Here is a 12278-nt window from a genome sequence, read left to right as displayed (position 1 = left end):
ACACTTGTAGATATATAGCAGTCAACTGTGGCCAATTTCCATCACCTCCTCCAATTCTCTCACACAATACCCAATGCAGGTAAACAAAATTGATGATATTTTCTATTGGTGATTATTTTAAATTTGTGTGGTCTGCATTTCTTCGATATTTCTTTAGCTTATTCTCTATCCTTTTTGGGTTCCTGTGGACCAAATAAAAATTATTGCTACATATTATATCTATTAAATTTATATTCTATAAATTAATTGTAGGAAAGGAATAACATAACTCTCGAGCTGACTTCGCTTACTCAATTTGGATAAACGCCAATGCTTTTAGGCTTGCAGATTACTATGTAGCATTGACTTATTGTAGAATCTAGAGCTAATCTAGAATCTAATACTACTCTGTCTCCTCTAAGTCAATTGATTAATCAAATAAAATAGCAAAGAACACACTATAACAACAATAATCAAATTGCAGAGTAGTCTGATACAAAAACCTAGTTTTTAATTGCTCAATACAAACAATTTGGAGGCCTCTTTATATAGATTTCAACACACTTACAATATAATTTATAACATGCAAAAATCAGAATTTTGTGTTAAAAACAAGAGCATGTAAAGCATGCATTATTGCTTTAAAAAGAAAATTAAATAAAGATAGGCTACGATGGAGGCAGTGAATACTAGATAGCCTCTCTAAAAAATGTATGCTTTATTCTTATAACTGAAAAAACTAATAAAAGAAAACTACGAAAAATCTCACTAAAAATATTGTGATAAAAAATTGGAACATGCGGTGAATGCAATATTCGGTGGATGTTGAGATCAGCTAGAAATCTGATCGGTGGACACTGGGTGTTTTACGATGGATGATGGTGATACGGTGCATAATGGTGAAACTAAGAATAGCAGCTAAATTTGGAACTGCATGCTCGAACAACATCAGTTATTCGCATACTCCCCCTTGATGCTGAGAGAGATTACAACCTTATCTCGTAGTGCCAAAAACTGATCTTTTGCAACTGCCTTGTTGAATATATCTGCTAGCTGGTCCTGAGTATTAATGTGCTTCAATTCAACATCCTTCTTCTCCACCAAATCTCTAATGAAGTGATATTTCATGTCAAAATGTTTTGTCCTCCTATGATGAACCGAATTCTTTGCTAACTTGATGGCACTCACATTGTTACAATAAATCACTGTAGGTTGAATTTGTTTTTCTCCAATTTCTTCCAAAAAAATTTTGAGCCAAAGAGCTTGTGTACCTCTCGAGGTAATTGAAACATACTTTTCTTTTTCGAGCTCCATGCAATCAAACCAGAACCAAAAGAGAAATAATTTCCAGATGTGGACTTATAGTCATCCATACTACCTCCACAATCTAAATCACTAAACCCTACAAGATTGAACTTTTCAGAAGAGTAGTAATGAATACCAAAATTTAAATTCCCTTTCAAATACCTCAAAATCCTCTTTCCTGCCTTCATATGTATTTCAAATGGATTTGTCATATACCTTAAAACAAGTGAAACTGAATATGTAATATCAGGGCTTGTGTGGGTTAGAAACATCAAGCTACCCACAATACTTTTGTAAGCTACCTCATCAACTAAATCAGCACCATCATCTCTACGTAACACAACTCCATGAGCACTTGGAGTGGAGACATGGTTACAATTAGTCATATCAAATTTCTTCAGCATATGATATGCATACTTTGTTTAACAAATGAAAATCTCATCCTTACTTTGAAAATGAAAATCTCATCCTTACTTTGATAAACCTCCATTCCTAGAAAATAGTTCATCAGAACAAGATCTTTCATATCAAATTCATTCATCATAGCAACTTTGAATTCATCTTTCATCTTTAAACTACTACCCATATACAATAGATCATCAACATACAAACTTATGATTAGAATATTAGTACCTTCTTGTTTGTAGTAAAGGATAGGATCACTCTTACTTCTTTGGAAGCCATTCTCCTGAAAGTATCCATCAATCTTGGCATACCATGCTCTTGGTGCTTGCTTGAGACCATACAAAGCCTTCTTCAATCTATAGACATGATTCTCTTTTCCTTCCACTTCAAAACCTTGTGGCTGCTCCACATATACTTCCTCTTCTAAGTACCCATTCAAGAAGTCACTTTTCACATCCATATGATGTATGCTCCACTTTTTTTGAGTTGCCCATGAAATCAGCATTCTAATGCTCTCTTGTCTTGCTACTGGTGCAAATTTCTCTTCATAATCAATTCAGTACTTCTGTATGAAGCCTTTAGCAACTAATCTTGCCTGGTGTCTTTCAACACTCCCATCACTGTTAAACTTGGTCTTGTAGACCCATTTGGTGCCAATCTTTTTCTTGTCACGCGGAAGCTCGGTCAAGGCCCAAGTGTTATTCTTGTGAATGGAATCCATCTGTTCTTACATGAATTGCACCCAAACCTCATTAGTACATGATGGTTCAAAATCAGTCTTGGCTAATAAAAAAAAATTCACTGTCTCACCTATTGGGTTTTCTTCATGTACTTTATTTCCACTCCTCTAGTAGATATCACTCAATTTCCTTACCTTCCTTGTAGAACTTGGAGAAGAAGCTGGACTTGAACTTGGTACTTAAGAAATTGATGAAGGGATGCTTGGTGGAGTTAAACCACTAGATACATAAATATTAATTGGCTGCTCATGATCAATATTAAGAATTATATCATCATTCAAAACAGATTTTGTCTTCTCAACATGGCCCTTTTGATGACCATAAACTCCCTCTTCATAAAAAATTACAACTCTTGAGACAACAAGATTATTAGTGATGGGATTATACAATCTATAAGCCTTGCTTTTCTCACTATACCCAATAAAAATACATGACTCTCTATTTGCATCTAACTTTTGTCTATTATGATCAAGTACATGCATATAAGCCAAACAACCAAAAACTTTGAAATGATTAACATTAGGCCTTTTCCCATACTAGGATTCATAAGGAGTCATCTTTTGTAGTGCACTAGTAGGGCTATGGTTGAGGATGTACACTGTTGTAGCAATTGCATCTCCTCAATAAGAATTGCTCAAACCCTTGGTTTGTAACATGCACCTTGCCATTTCAACCACAGTACGATTCTTCCTTTTAGCTACCCCATTCTGTTGAGGTGTGTATGCAGTAGTAAGTTGCCTCCTGATTCCATCCTAATCACAATAACTCTGGAAAGCATTTGAGAAAAATTCTTCTCCACGATCAATCCTTAAACATTTGATCTTGCACCCTTTCTCATTTTCTACAAGGGATTTGAACTTCTTGAATGTATCCAAGGCTTCATCTTTGGCCTTCAAAAAATATACCAAACAATTTCGTGAGTAATCATCAATAAAAGTAATGAGATATGATGACTCACCCAAACTCTTACTCTGCATAGGACCACATATGTTTGAATGAACAAGCTGAAGTGGTTGATGGGCCCACCATGCATTTCCCTTGCATGCTTTCTTTTAGCACATCCTTCACAAACCTCCTTGTGTTCCTCAACCTTGGGCAAACTAGAAACTAATACATGCGAGATTAGAAATTTTAAACTGTGAAAATTTAAATATCGATACCTAAGATGCCATAACCAACTTGAATCCTCATAAGCCATATTTGCAAGGTTGTTGTTATGTTCAACAAACTTCAAAGGGAACATCCTATTTCTTGTCATAAGAACAACAGTAATCACCCTGTTGCCCTTATTCTTATCATAGATAGTACATGTCTTATTCTCAAAGACTACTTTATAATTTTTCTCACATAGCTACCCTACACTTAACAAATTGTGCTTCAATTGTGGAGTATAATAAATATCATGAATACTCTTTATACCTTCTTTTGTTTGCACCTCCATAGCTGCTTTGGTAGAAACCTCCAATGATTTATTGTCACCAAGTTGGATCTTGGATTTAAAACTTACATCCTTTGTTGAAAACAACTTCTCATTCCCCATCATGTGGTTAGAGCATCCAAAATCTAGGTACCAAACATCTTTACTAGTATTTTCACTTTTGGCATAAGATAAAAATAAGTGATCTTGATGATTCTCACTAATTTCTTGAGCATAGTTAGCACATTTACCTTCTTTCAATTTGTATTCTCTTTCAAAGTGGCCATACCTGAACTACAATGGTAACACTGAACATTTTTCTTATCAAATCTACCTCTACCTCTTCCTCCGGAACAAACTCTTCCTCTTGAGCCACCTCTGTCTCCACCTCTTGAAGAATTTTGTCTTTGCCCTTTACCTTGGCCTTGATTGATTTTGGCACTACTACTGTTTGCATCTTCATTTTTTGTGACTTACAATTTAGAGGAAAACACTTTCTCTACACCTTGAAAATAATCTTTCAATCTTTCTTCATGAGACATCAAGGATCCAACCAATTTATCAAACAATAGTTTTGTCAAATCCTTTCTTCCTTCTATGTTTATAAAAACATGATTCTATTCGGGTGTCAAAGATCTCAATACCTTTTTTTATTAAAACTTCATTGCTTACAATTTTCCCAAGTGTAACCATTTTATTGACCATATCTTTGACTCTGACACAATAATCACTTATACTTTCAGCTTTTTGCATCCTTAAATTCTCTAACTCTCGCTTCAATGTCGGAAGCTTTACCACCTTAACTTGATGACTACCTTGGTAAGCTTCCTAAAGAGTCTTCCAGGCATCTTTGGTAGTTGTTTTTCCTAATATTCTTGGAAATTAGATTTTATCAAGAGCTATCTAAATGTGAAACAAAGCTTGAGCATTCTTCTTTCTTGCTTCCTTTCTTGTTGTTCGCTCATTGGCTGTAAGGGCATTCCAATCAGCTAGCTCCTCGTAACCTGATTCAACAATCTCCCACAAATCTTGTCCTATCAAAAAAGTCAGCATCTTAATGCATCAATAATCATACTCATTGAACGGGCATGCTGTTAGAATTCGACATGATTATCTTTGGCAAAATTCTAACAATAAAAACTTTAACCCAAAACAATTGTACCTGCTCTAATACCACTTTTAGAATCTGAAACTACTCTTTCTCCTTTGAGCCAACTGGTTACTATAACATCAATAATCAAATTGCAGAACAGTCTAATACAAATACCCAGTTTTTTATTGCTCAATACAAACAATATGAAGGCCTCTATATATAGATTTCAACACTCTTCAAATAAAGTTCATAACATGTAAAAATTAGAATTTTACGAGCATGCAAAGAATGCATTATTAGTTTAAAAAGAAAACTAAATAAAGACAGACTACGGTGGAGGTAGTGAACACTAGTTAGCCTCTCTAAAAACTGTATGCTTTATTCTTATAACTGAAAAAACTAATAAAAACAAACTACGAAAAATCTCAATAAAAATAGTGATAAAAACCTGGAACATGTAGTGAATGCAATATTTGGTGGATGTTGAGATCAACTAGAAATCTAATTAGTGGTCACTGGGTGTTTTACGGTCAACGGTGCATGATGGTGATACGGTGTATAATGGTGAAACTAAGAATAGCAGCTAAATTTGGAACTGCATGCTCGAACAACATCAGTTATCCACATTCATTTGCCACATATATAGGATGCCTTTGTATCTGTCATTGTTCTTGAGCTTCTTATAATGCCCTATCTCATTCTATATGTTTCGTGGAATAACAACTTTAAATAAGAAGGATCTCACCAAAACCGAGTCATAAACCTCTTGTTTCCTAAACATCCTTGCCAATATAGAAGGTTTTCTTTAGGTGACAGCCAGATATAGAACTCTCATATGGGGAATCCTTAAGAGACCATTTTATCATCATCTACTCAGCTTGAACATTCCCATACCAAATCTGTTAATAACCAAAGCAAAATCGAGTGAACGAAATGCAATTTTTTAAAGTTTGTCATCTTACAATGTATTGATTGCCCAATCTGATCCTATTTGTTGGAGATGACAAGGTCGATGATTTCTCGGATAGGTGCAACTTCATCACATGTTAAAACGGGCAATGCAGAGCTTCTTGAACATCTAATGATAAAAATTATAGGAAAAAAACTGTAGATTTAAAAGTTAATTACTAAATTTATATATGTAATTAAATGGTTCTCCCATCTACATAATCAAAACATGTATTCATTTATCTTTTATATTATTATTTACTAATAGAGATAATTGAATTGATTTATTTTTATTGGATATATTATATTTACATTATCTTACCATATCATACCAAATTCTTATCTATGTCTTAATATAGTTTACTCATTGAAACCTTTCTTGTATTGTTAATAATTTAAACAAATAGAATCATGTTAAAATTTAATGAATTGTTGACAAAAATATTTCCGTTAATATAAATGATTTCTATATATATTTATATTCTTAAGTAACTAATTATATAATCTTAAAATACCTACATCTTTTATCTTTACTTTTCTATATCTACACTTTGAACCTTGTATAGATAGCAATGCTAGTTACCTCAAAATCAGCAATCATTTAAACAACATTTGTTTGTTAATAGTCCCACACTTCGTCAATGGCTACCTAAAAATTTCTGAAAAAAAATATTCAACATCTTTAATCTAAACTTAAATTGTTAGTGTATTGGGCCTTTAAATTATTTATTTTCCCTGTTTGTTTTTTCTAATCAGTTTTTCATATTATTCCTCGTATGATAAGCTTATACACTCCTTCCCTATTGCAGGATATGTTGAGATTGCTATTTCAACAAATACGTTTTAAAAATTCTATAGTTTCCCCATTTCCTTTTAACTTTATCGAAAACCTATAAAACATTACATAACCAGTAGCTGAAAGCTTAAAATTTGATACAATATTAACTTAAATCCATGTATAACCAAGCTATGCTTGAAATTGAGCTATTTCTAAAACCTATGGGACAAAATCTCCTTATTTATAGATGCGATGCCCAGGAATCTTTTCATAAATGACAAGAAATAAAAATCCATACAAAACATATGTTTTCTCAAAAATTTGAAATAAATGATAAATTCATTGTAGGCATTATTTTTTTGATAACTAATGTTGCTCGTCCAGTTCTGCTAGTTAGAGATCTGTCATGCGCATGATCATGCAAATGACTTTCATGGTCATTGCCATGTGTAGTAAAAGATAGGATAACTCCATATGTATTTCAAATGGATTTGTCATATACCTTAAAATAAGTGAAATTGAATATGTAATATCAGGGCTTGTGTGGGTTAGAAACATCAAGCTGCCCACAATACTTTTGTAAGCTACCTCATCAACTAAATCAGCACCATCATCTCTACATAACATAACTCCATGAGCACTTGGAGTGGAGACATGGTTACAATCAGTCATATCAAATTTCTTCAACATATCCTATGCATACTTTGTTTGACAAATGAAAATCTCATCCTTACTTTGATAAACCTCCATTCCTAGAAAATATTTCATCAGAACAAGATCTTTCATATCAAATTCATTCATCATAGCAACTTTGAATTCATCTTTCATCTTAAAACTACTACCCATATACAATAGATCATCAACATACAAACTTATGATTAGAATATCAGTACCTTTTTGTCTGTAGTAAAGGATAGGATAACTCTTACTTGTCTGGAAGCCATTCTCCTGAAAGTATTCATCAATTTTGGCATACCATGCTCTTGGTGCTTGCTTGAGACCATACAAAGCCTTCTTCAACCTATACACATGATTCTCTTTTCCTTCCACTTCAAAACCTCGTGGCTGCTCCACATATACTTCCTCTTCTAAGTACCCATTCAAGAAGTCACTTTTCACATCCATATGATGTATGCTCAAGTTTTTTTGAGTTGCCCATGAAATCAACATTCTAATGCTCTCTTGTCTTGCTAGTGGTGCAAATGTCTCTTCATAATCAATTCAATACTTCTGTGTGAAGCCTTTAGCAACTAATCTTGCCTAGTCTCTTTCAACACTCCAATCATTGTTAAACTTGGTCTTGTAGACCCATTTGGTGTCAATCTTTTTCTTGTCATGCGAAAGCTCTGTCAAGTCCCAAGTGTTATTCTTGTGAATCGAATTAATCTCTTCTTGCATGAATTTCACCCAAACCTCATTAGTACATGCATCTTCAAAACATGATGGTTCAAAATCAGTCTTGGCTAATAAAAAAAATTCATTGTCTCACATATTGGGTTTTCTTCATGTACTTTATTTCCACTCCTCTAGTAGATATCACTCAATCTCCTTACCTTTGTTGTAAAACTTGGAGAAGAAGATGGACTTGAACTTGGTACTAAAGAAATTGATGAAGGGATGCTTGGTGGAGTTAAACCACTAGATACATAAATATTAATTGGCTGCTCATGATCAATATTAAGAATTATATCATCATTCAAAATGAATTTTGTCTTCTCAACATGACTCTTTTGATGACCATAAACTCCCTCTTCATAAAAAATTACAACGCTTGAGACAACAAGATTATTAGTGATGGGATTATACAATCTATAAGCCTTTCTTTTCTCGCTATACCCAATAAAAATACATGAGTCTCTCTTTGCATCTAACTTTTGTCTATTCTGATCAAGTACATGCACATAAGCCAAACAACCAAAAACTTTGAAATGATTAACATTAGGCCTTTTCCCATACCAAGATTCATAAGGAGTCATCTTTTCTAGTGCATTGGTAGGGCTATGGTTGAGGATGTACACTGTTGTAGCAATTGCATCTGCCCAATAAGAATTGTTCAAACCCTTGGTTTGTAACATGCACCTTGCCATTTCAACTATAGTACGATTCTTCCTTTTAGCTACCTCATTTTGTTGAGGTATGTATGCAGTAATAAGTTGCGTCCTGATTCCATTCTAATCACAATAACTCTGGAAAGTATTTGAGAAAAATTCTCCCCCACTATCAGTCTTTAAACATTTGATCTTGCACCCTTTCTCATTTTCTATGAGGGCTTTGAACTTCTTGAATGTATCCAAGGCTTCATCTTTGTCCTTCAAAAAATATACCAAACAATTTTGTGAGTAATCATCAATAAAAGTGATGAGATATGATGACTTACCCAAACTCTTAGTCCGCATAGGACCACATATGTCTGAATGAGCAAGTTGAAGGGGTTGATGGGCCCACCATGCATTTCCCTTTGGAAACTTTTCCCTTGCATGCTTTCCTTTAGCACATCCTTCACAAACCTCCTTGTGTTCCTTAACCTTGGGCAACCCAAAAACTAGTGCATGCGAGGTTAGAAACTTTAAACTGTGAAAATTTAAATATCAATACCTAAGATGCCATAACCAAATTGAATCCTCATAAGCCATATTTGCAAGGTTGTTGTTATGTTCAACAAACCTCAAAGGGAACATCCTATTTCTTGTCATAAGAACAACAGTGATCACCCTGTTGCACTTATTCTTATCATAGATAGTACATGTCTTATTCTCAAAGACTACTTTATAATTTTTCTCACATAGCTACCCTACACTTAACAAATTGTGCTTCAATTGTGGAGTATAATAAATATCATGAATACTCTTTATACCTTCTTTTGTTTGGACCTCCATAGCTCCTTTGGTAGAAACCTCCAATGGTTTATCGTCACCAAGATGGTTCTTGGATTTAAAATTTACATCCTTTGTTGAAAACAACTTCTCATTCCCCGTAGTGTAGTTAGAGCATCCAAAATCTAGGTACCAAAGATCTTTACTAGTATTTTCACCTTTGGCATAAGATAAAAATAAGTGATCTAGATGATTCTCACTACTTTCTTGAGCATAGTTAGCACTTTTACCTTCTTTCAATCTGTATTCTCTTTCAAAGTGGCCATACTTGTTACAATGGTAACACTGAACATTTCTCTTATCAAATCTACCTCTACCTCTTCCTCTTCCTCTTGACCCACTTCTGCCTCTACCTCTTGAAGAATTTTGGCTTTGCCCTTTACCTTGGCCATGATTGATTTTGGCACTACATTTGTTTGCACCTTCATTTTTTGTGACTTACAATTTAGAGGAAAACACTTTCTCTACACCTTGAATATAATCTTTCAATCTTTCTTCATGAGACATCAAGGATCCAACCAATTCATCAAACAGTAGTTTTGTCAAATCCTTGCTCTCTTCTATGTTTATGGAAACAAGATTCTGTTTGGGTGTCAAAGATCTCAATACCCTTTTTTATTAAAACTTCATTGCTTACAATTTCCCCAAGTGTAACCATTTTATTGACCACATCTTTGACTTTGACACAATAATCACTTATATTTTCAGCTTCTTGCATCCTTAAATTCTCAAACTCTTGCTTCAATGTCTGAAGCTTTACCACCTTAACTTGATCACTACCCTGGTAAGCTTCTTGAAGAGTCTTCCAGGCATCTTTGGCAGTTGTTGCTCCTGATATTCTTGGAAATTAGATCTTATCAAGAGCTATCTGAATGTGAAACAAATCTTGAGCATTCTTCTTTCTTGCTTCCTTTCTTGTTGTGTTTTCATTGGCTGCAAGGGCATTCCAATTAGCTGGCTCCTTGTAGCTTGATTCAACAATCTCCCACAAATCTTGTCCTATCAAAAAAGTCAGCATCTTAATGCATCAATAATCATACTCATTCCCATCAAATTTGGGAACGGGCATGTTGTTAGAATTTGACATGATTATCTTTGGCAAAATTCTAACAATAAAAACTGTAACCCAAAACAATTATACCTGCTTTGATACCACTTGTAGAATCTAAAACTACTCTTTCTCCTCTGAGCCAATTGGTTAATCAAATAAAATAGCAAAGAACACACTATAACATCAATAATCAAATTGCAGAACAGTCTGATACAGAGACCCAGTCTTTTTATCGCTCAATACAAACAATATAAAGGCCTCTATATATAGATTTCAACACTCTTCAAATATAGTTCATAACATGTAAAAATCAGAATTTTGCATTAAAAAAGAAGAGCATTCAAAGCATGCATTATTACTTTAGAAAGAAAACTAAATAAAGACAGACTATGGTGGAGGCAGTGAACACTAGTTAGCCTCTCTAAAAACTATATGCTTTATTCTTATAACTGAAAAAACTAATAAAAACAAACTACGAAAAATCTCAATAAAAATAGTGATAAAAAACTGGAACATGCAGTGAATGCAATATTCGGTGGATGTTGAGATCAACTAGAAATCTGATCAGTGGTCAATAGGTGTTTTACGGTGCCATGATTGTGATACGGTGAATAACGGTGAAACTAAGAATAGCAGCTAAATTTGGAACTGCATGCTCGAACAGCATCAGTTATCCACATTCATTTGCCACATAGGATGCCTTTGTATCTATCATTGTTCTTGAGCTTCTTATTCTATATGTTCCGTGGAATAACAAGTTTAAATAAGAAAAATCTCACCAAAACAGAGTCATAAACCTCTTGTTTCCGAAACAACCTTGCCAATCTAGAAGGTTTTCTTCAGGTGACAGCCAGATGTAGAACTCTCATATGGGGAATCCTTAACAGACCATTTGATCATCATCTACTCAGCTTGAACATTCCCATACCAAATCTATTAATAACCAAAGCAAAATTGAGTGAACGAAATGCAATTTTAAATTTTTTGTCATCTTACAATGTATTGATTGCCCAGTCTGATCCTATTTATTGGAGATGACAAGGTCGATGATTTCTCGGATATGTGCAACTTCATCACATGTTTTAACGGGCAATGCAGAGCTTCTTCAACATCTAATGATAAAAATTATAGAAAAAAAACTGTAGATTTAAAAGTTAATTACTAAATTTATATATGTAATTAAATGGTTCTCCCATCTACATAATCAAAACATGTATTCATTTATCTTTTATATTGTTATTTACTAATAAAGATAATTGAATTGATTTATTTTTATTTGATATATCATATTTACATTATCTTACCATATCATACCAAATTCTTATCTATGTCTTAATATAATTTACTCATTGAAACCTTTCTTATATTGTTAATAATTTAAACAATTTATAGAATCATGTTAAAATTAAATGAATTGTGGACAAAAATATTTCTGTTAATATAAATGACTTCTATATATATTTATATTCTTAAGGAACTAATTATATAATCTTAAAATACCTACATCTTTTATCTTTACTTTTCTATATCTACACTTTGAACATCGTATAGATAGCAATGCTAGTTACCTCAAAATCAGCAATTATTTAAACAACATTTGTTTCTTAATAGTCCCACACTTCGTCAATGGCTAGCTAAAAATTTCTGAAAAAAATAATTCAACATCTTTAATCTAAACTTAAATTGTTA

Source organism: Cryptomeria japonica, chromosome 4 (assembly GCF_030272615.1).
Source record: "Cryptomeria japonica chromosome 4, Sugi_1.0, whole genome shotgun sequence".
NCBI lineage: Eukaryota > Viridiplantae > Streptophyta > Pinopsida > Cupressales > Cupressaceae > Cryptomeria > Cryptomeria japonica.
Note: the sequence above shows the minus strand (reverse complement) of the source record.